Genomic DNA, 8616 nt, shown 5'->3' on the forward strand with positions numbered 1-8616 from the left:
GGTTTAAACCCTTTGCCCTTTTTCGTAATAAGGTGAAGGAATTGCGGACCTGATTTGGCTAATACGTCTGAAAGTTTTGCTAATAGTAAGGGTAGGTCATGGCCATCTATAGGGCCTGTGTATTCAAAATCTAAGGCTTCAAAAAGTGCGGCGGTCGTTTCGCCTTCAGTTTTGTGTTTTATATTTTTAGCTAAATAGGTTGCCAGACCACCCTCGTTTTGAGAGATCGACATATCGTTATCATTTAGAATTACAAGCAGGTTAGTGTCGGTATGCGCGGCATGGTTGAGCGCTTCAAAAGCCATACCTGCTGTCATAGCACCATCACCAATGACGGCAACCGTCTTGTTTTTTAAGCCCTTTAACTTATCGGCTATCGCCATGCCTAATGCAGCGCTTATTGAGGTACTGGAGTGCCCCACGCCGAAATCATCATAGATACTTTCAGCGCGTTTAGGGAAGGGCGATGGCCCGCCTTTTTGACGGATTTTTAGCATGCTATCTCGACGCTCAGTCAAAATTTTATGGGGATAAGATTGATGACCTACATCCCAAACCAGATGATCCTCAGGGGTGTTTAATAGATAGTGTAAAGCGATGGTTAACTCTACAACCCCAAGTCCTGCACCAAAATGCCCACCACTCTGTCCAACGCTATAGAGTAAAAACGCTCTAAGCTGTTCAGCCAGTTCAGGTAGCTTTTCAGCGGACAACTGCCGTAATTGGTCCGGATCATTAATCTGATCTAGCAGGGGGGTACTAGGACGAGATGGGGGAATTGTGAGAAACATAAAGGGTCTTTTACAGTTAATGATCGCGATGAACGATAAAATCAGCCAAGGCTTTGAGTTCAGATGCTTCTGAACCAAATGGGGCTAAAGCTTGTTTAGCATCTTCGTGTAGTTGTTGTAGCTTCAGCTTAGCACCTTCAAGGCCTAATAGTGCAGGATAGGTGGGTTTGTTTTGCGCCATATCCGAGCCTTGGGGCTTTCCTATCACAGTAGAGTCACCCTCAATATCTAGAATGTCATCTTGAACTTGGAAAGCTAAGCCTATGGCTCGCGCATAATCGGTTAATGCAATGAGCTGGTCTTGATCAGCTTTACCGCTAGTGATTGCACCCATAATGACAGAGCATTTTAGAAGAGCTCCTGTTTTATGTTGATGCATAGTTTCTAACTGCGCGATGGTTAAAGGTTTTCCTACATTGCGTAGATCAAAGGATTGACCCACGGCCATACCTTGATAGCCGGAAGCGATGCTGATCTCTTTTACGAGCTGAACTTTAGCGTCGGCAGAAAGATACTTATCTACAGCGATCAGTTCAAAGGCTAGGCTTTGCAACGCATCGCCAGCCAATATTGCGGTTGCTTCATTATAGGCGATATGACAAGTTGGTTTGCCCCGTCTTAGGTCGTCATCGTCCATGGCCGGTAAGTCATCGTGTACTAACGAATAGCTATGAATACACTCTATTGCCGCAGCTACGCTGTCAGCATAGGACATCTCACCACCCAGCATAGTATTAACCATATATACTAAGGTGGGTCTGACACGCTTGCCGCCATTAAAAAGCGAATAGAGCATCGACTCTTGTAAAATCGGATCGATACTTTTTTGTACTATGCATGTTTTAAGATAACTATCGACACGTTCGCTGTATTGGTTGAGCAGGCTCTGAATCTCCAAATCAGCGATCCTCTTCAGGCTCAAATGGCTCTGTTTTTAGCTCACCGCCTGATTCGATTAACAGCTGCACTTTCTGCTCTGCTTGTGCAAGGATATTTTGGCATTCGCGAGTGAGGCTGACGCCCTCTTCAAATGCTTTAAGAGAGTCCTCTAAAGATAGGTCTCCCTGTTCCATTTGTGTGACTATTGATTCGAGTTCCTGCAAGGATTGCTCAAAATCGGTTGTTTTGTTTTTACGAGGCATGGGAATAAATCCACATTGAAAGGGCTAAACTTACCGAAGCATCGGCCTAGAATCAATTATACCTAAAGAATAACCGTTAAACCTATGAAGAGTGGGTGATTGTTGAGACTTTTTTGCTATGATAAGCAGTTCGTTAGGTAAGGCTTGAACAGTGTTTATTGGCTGGTATTAAGGAGTCCTGAGTGGATATAGCTACGCTCGTCGGTTTATTAGGCGGTTTTGGTATTGTCGTCGCCGCAATTGTAACGGGTGGTGATCCAGGTGTTTTTGTCAATCCGCCGTCATTATTGATTGTTATTGGCGGTAGTATTTTTGTTGTATTGATGAAGTTTACCTTAGGTCAGTTTCTTGGTGCAGGTAAAGTGGCTGCCAAAGCCTTCATGTATAAGTCTTTAAACCCTGAGGATATTATTGCCGAGACCGTTGAGTTAGCGGATGCCGCACGTAAAGGGGGGTTGCTTTCTTTAGAGGATAAAACGGTTAGTAGTGACTTTATGCAACGGGGGATTCAGTTATTGGTTGATGGCCATGATCCTGAAGTGGTCAAAACGCTGCTGAAGAAAGAAGCGAAATTAACCAGTGACCGTCATGAATTCGGCGCATCAGTTTTTTCTGCTGTGGGGGATGTCGGCCCTTCAATGGGTATGATAGGTACTTTGGTTGGTTTAGTGCAGATGCTTTCTAACATGAGCGATCCAAAGTCTATTGGTCCAGCCATGGCCGTAGCACTTCTGACAACGCTTTATGGCGCCATGCTTGCAACGATGATTGCTCTACCTATGGCAGATAAACTTAATGTCAGAAAAGATGAAGAGGCGCTCAATGCGTCTTTAGTTATTGATGGTTTATTGGCTATTCAAGCAGGTCAAAATCCACGTGTGATCGAACAGATGTTGAGAAACTATCTGCCAGAGAAAAAACGTGCAGCGGCTGAAGGTTAATTCGGTAAGGAGCTGAGCAATGAGTGATGATACCGAAGAACATGAATGCCCCCCCTGTCCTGCAGGGTTACCTGGTTGGTTAGCAACTTTTGGCGATTTAATGTCGCTGTTGATGTGTTTCTTTGTTTTGCTTCTATCTTTTTCAGAGATGGATGTGCTGAAGTTTAAGCAGCTTGCGGGTTCAATGCGTGAAGCCTTTGGTGTGCAAAACCAGATTAAGGTTGAAGATATACCTAAAGGCACCTCTATTATTGCCCAAGAGTTTAGTCCAGGTCGTCCCGAACCTACTCCCTTGAACGAAGTCCGTCAGATGACGGTCAATAATGATATGAATACATTAGATGTCCGTTCAAAAGAAGGTGAGAGTGATACACCGGATCTAGAAGCCGGTATTGATCAGGCATTGCAAAAAGAGCAAGAACAGCAGGCAAAAGAGGAGGCGGTTGAGTTTGCCGCAGCGTTGGCAGAAGAGATCGGTGATGGCAGCGTCGAAGTTGAAACGGATGGTAAAAATATTATTATTCGTATTAAAGAGAAAGGCTCTTTTGATTCAGGTTCTGCAGAGTTGAAATATGAATCTATCCCGGTGTTAGCCAAGATTAGAGACGTGCTGTTAGATGTGAAAGGTAACGTAGCGATTGAAGGGCATAGTGATAACATTCCTTATGCTGGACGCCGTTTTGAATCTAACTGGGATCTTTCGGTAGCGCGTGCATTGGCGGTTGCCCACGAGTTGTTTGGTGATCCGCGTATTGAGCAGTCACGCTTTAGGTTATTAGGTTATGCTGATACTAAACCCCTCGTTCCTAACACAACGCCGGCGAATAGAATTAAAAACCGCCGTGTAGAAATTATTGTGCAAAAGGGTAAAGATCAGGAGTTGTTAGAGAAAATTCAAGCGAGAGAGGAGGGTGATCCTACAGGTGAGCTACGTAACCTTTCGCCGACGGAGATATTCTAGCTCGTGGCTGAGACAAAAAAAACCGCCTTAATATGGCGGTTTTTTTATGTGAATTCGGTGCTTATTTTGAGTTGTCTATCATGTATTGGATAGCGGACTTAAGTTCGTTATCGTTACAATCCATACATAGACCAGAAGGAGGCATAGCGCCTTTACCTTTTTTAGCAGTCGCTAATAGGGTATCCATACCTTGTGTTGCACGTGCGCCCCAATCTGCCGCGTCACCTACTTTAGGTGCGCCAGCGGCGCCTGAAGCATGGCATACACCACATTTGGTGTTGTATACAGTTAGGCCATCACGCTCAGCCATAGCTGCAGTAGGTAACATCAAAGTAGCAGCTGCTGCTGCAATAAGTACTTTTTTCATTGTAATTTTCCTATAAGTGCTCATCAATTTGTTATTGGGACTAACGGGCCTTCCCCCACAAAAATCAGCCTGCCACCCTTGGAGGTGAGTCATTACTCTCCTCAAGTAGCTAACATTAATACACCAAACGAGGTGAATTGTATCTGAATGAAATCAATAGAAGAAATGAATATTGCTAAAGATAATAGGAAAATGATTCAAAAGGAGGGGAGGTGGCTAAATTAACCACCTAAGCGCATAGCGAAGCTTGCCTGATTATGTTGAGTACTTAGTGTTTGGTCTTGAATACGTTGATCAGCTTTGTATTCGGAAATAGCTTGATCAATTAGATGCTTAGGTGCAATGCCTAAGTTTAAAACGTCAATCTCTGAGTAACCACGATTCAGCAACTGTTTCAGCTGAGTTTTTAAAGTATTTTCTGTCATATTTATTAGCCTCTTTGTAATTGAGACTAATAATGACGACTAATTATTTCAGAATTGTTGCAAAGAGAGATTAATCAGAAATTTTTATACCTAAAGCTTCATAGGCTTCTTGAATCATCGCTGGATCTAAGGGAGGTGGGCTTATATCCATGCCTTCAGATAGTTGTGCCTCTATGATTTTTAGGACATCAGTGCGGGCATACCATTTATGATTTGCCGGAATGATGTGCCAAGGCGCAGCTTCTGTAGAAGTATATTTAAACATATCATTAATGGCTTGATGATAGTCTGTCCATTTTGCACGATTTCTAATATCTTCACTGGTTAGCTTCCAGCGTTTTACCGGATTATTTAATCGCTCTTCAAATCGCTTAAGTTGTTCTTCTGGGCTAATGTGCATAAAGATCTTTATGATCTTTACACCGTCATCAATAAGGCTACGTTCAAATTCGTTGATCTCTTGATAAGCGCGTTGCCACTCCTGTTCTGAAGCGAAACCTTCAACCCGCTCTACTAAAACTCGGCCATACCAAGAGCGATCAAAAAGTGCGAGCGTCCCCGCTTTGGGTAAGCGAGTTTGGAAGCGATATAGGTAATGCTTACTTTGTTCTTCAGGGGTTGGCGTACCTATTGGGTGAACGTTTACGCCACGAGGATCTAATTTTTCAGTTAAGCGCCTTATAGCCCCCCCTTTACCGCTGGCATCCCAACCTTCAAAGACCAAAATAGCTCGACGCTTTTGGTGGTAATAAGCTTGCTGGACACTGAGTATCTTTTTTTGTGATTTCTTAAGTGTTTTTAAGTAAACACTTTTTTCGGCTAGCTGAGTGTTTGTTAGATCTATTTCATCTAAAAATGGAGGATTGTTCTGTAAGATGATAGGGCTAGGTTGATGCATGTTCCGACTCCAGCAAGGTATGAGATGAGCTTATGTGAAGCGGGATAAAACATCAATTGTATAGGTTAGGCGTTTTGGCTAACTGGAGTGCGTTCCTTTATCTTTATACATCGAAATATCGGCATGGGATATCCATTGCTGAAGAGTCTCCACGGTAGGATCAATTTCATATGCACCATAAGAGATACCAATTCTCAGGGGCTTGCCGGATAAGTTGCAATCGACCTGAATGCTATTACCTACGCGGTTAAAAAACTCTTGAGCATGTTCAATTGAACTATTGTTAAGCAGAACTACAAACTCATCTCCACCATAGCGGCCGAGAACATCGGTTTGTCTAATATTTTCTGATAGCTTATTAGCGAGAGCTATTAGCGTATTGTCCCCGGTGATATGACCATGATTATCATTAATCGCTTTGAATTGATTAAGGTCGATAAAAATTAATGTTGCGGGTGTTTTATAACGCTTATAGCGTTCATGAGCATCGCTGAGATGTTCTAAAAATGTTGTGCGATTGAAGACACCGGTCAGTCCGTCTTTTTGTGACAGCTGCTCTAACGATTTATAAGCCGCTTCAAGCTTGAGAATAGATTCGTCTAGCTGCTGCTGACGATTCATTATATCGGTACGGTCAACAGCCGAGCCGACAAGATAAAGAGGTTCACCGTTTTCAAGGATACCAAAGCCGACGTTATGAATATGACGTATTTCGCCATCATCTCGGATGATGCGAAAGTCTATATTCCAGTTGCTATCGGGGCTTAGTGTAAATATTTGTTCAACTGCGTCTTTGTCATCGGGATGGATAATATCTAAAAAGCTTTTTGGGTTTTCATATAATGTGTCAACCGAGCGTCCCCATTGTTTTTCGAACCCTTGGTTTACATAGAGCATCTCTTGCATACCTAGTGTCGACATCCATATAACAACTTCATCAGATACCGCTTCTATAATTGTTTTAAATTTCTCTTCTGATTGACGAAGAAGCATCTCTGTATTTTTTAGGTCTGATATATCTTGAATGGAAGAGACGAAGTAATCAGGCTCGTTGAGCTCATTTTTAACTAGTGTTGTTGTAAGTTTTGCCCAAACTAAACGACCATCTTTATGATAGTAACGTTTGATCTTAGAGAAATCTTCAACCTCTTCGCCAGCTAAAACAGCTCTGATCCATCTAAAGCTTTCTTCCAAGTCGTCGGGAAGGGAGAGGGATTGAAAAGTGGTTTCGAGGAGTTCCTGTTCTGGGTAACCTAAAAACTGGCATAGGTTACTGTTTACACGAATAAACTTACCTTGTAGATCTACATGGGCTAATCCAATAGCGGCTTTTTCAAATGTATCTTGAAAGCTTTGTGCTGTATGGCTTGATGAATTAACGGTATGTAATTGTTTAGCTTTACTGGAAAAATAATAATGGGGAATAAGACTACTCGCACCCGCGCCTATTAAAATTAATGCGGTGGAATTGTCGTGATGATTGAGGTTGAGATATAACCCAGCCATAACCATAGAGGCGCTAATAAGGATGAGTATAAAGTTCAAAGCCTGTCTGCTATCCATGTTTCGACCAGTTTGTTAGCCCATCGTCACCACGTAATGATATCCGCATCCCGTACCTCTTATTGAGCTACAGTAAATTATATTGCAAAGGTCATTCAATAACTATGCTCAATTAAAACTAAAGGTGTGTGGCTTGCTTATTCTCGTGCTGCTCTGCGGAAAGTGTTTGTAATTGTGCTGTATTACCTTAAATGTCAGCACGGGGTTTAGAATTAGAGCATATATTGAATATTTTTCTTACCAAGAGGTAATCATATTATCAAAAAATCAATTTATGCGTTGTTGTCTAATAACTCAAGTATTTGTTCCCCTTTAATTGGTTTGGAAAACAAATAACCTTGTATCATAGGGGAGCCTAAGCCTCTTATTATTGCTAATTGACTCTCTGTCTCGATCCCTTCAATTATCGTTAATAGTGATAAAGATTCAGCTAGAGATAAGATGCCCGATACTAACGCTTGATCATCCATATCCGAAGCAATTTCATCGATAAAGATTTTATCAACTTTTAGTCTTTTAATGGGATACTTTTTCAGATAGCTAAGGGATGAGTATCCTGTACCAAAGTCATCTATCGCAAGGTCTACGCCTACAACGACAATCTCTTTAAGCTGCGTATAAATATTTTCTTTCTCTGATAAAAGAACGCTTTCTGTAATTTCTGCGACTAAGCTTGAGCCTGGCAGGTTATTGGCAGCTAACTCCCTTTGTATTATCTCGGCTACACGGCCTTCCATAAATTGAACACTGGAAATATTGATGCTCACTGAGGGAGGATTCGTTACCTCTTTTCTGAGTATCTGAGCAAACTTGCAAGCCTCTTTAATTACCCATTCACCTATAGCTAAGATTTGTCCTGATTCTTCAGCAATAGGGATAAAATTAGAGGGTGGTATAAGGCCTTTCTGGGGATGCTGCCATCTTATTAATGCTTCTATTGAACGTATATGTTTACCATCAATGCTCCATATAGGTTGGTAAGTTAGATAGAATTCGTTACGTTCAATGGCATTATAAATATCGTTTTCTAGCAAGTTACGTTCTTTGTTTTTAGTGCTTAGGTCTTTATCAAAAAACTCGTACCGATTGCGTCCTTTCGTTTTCGCCTTGTACATAGCGCTATCTGCGTTGGCGATAAGCTGTTCTGAAGTCGTGGCATCACAGCTATGCGTTACTATACCAATACTGCAAGAAATATAGGCGTGATTACCTTCCAATATAAAAGGCTGAGTTAAGCTGGCTAGAATTTTCTTAGCGATTTTTTCAACAACGCTTGTGTGGTTTATCTCAGAAATGATGATTGCAAACTCATCCCCTCCTAAGCGCGCTACGGTATCACTTTTGCGAATGCAGGCTTCTAGTCGTGTAGAGACTGATTTCAGCAATAGATCCCCTGCGAGGTGACCAAATGTATCGTTTACATATTTAAAGCGATCTAAGTTGATAAAAAAGAGCGCGGCTTCTGTCTTGTTTCTTTGGCAAAGTTTTTGAGATTGTTTTAAGCGATCTTCAAATAAATGCCTGTTAG

This window comes from Artemia sp. Qi Xiang Cuo, chromosome 17 (assembly GCF_049724085.1).
Source record: "Artemia sp. Qi Xiang Cuo chromosome 17, ASM4972408v1, whole genome shotgun sequence".
Taxonomy (NCBI): domain Eukaryota; kingdom Metazoa; phylum Arthropoda; class Branchiopoda; order Anostraca; family Artemiidae; genus Artemia; species Artemia sp. Qi Xiang Cuo.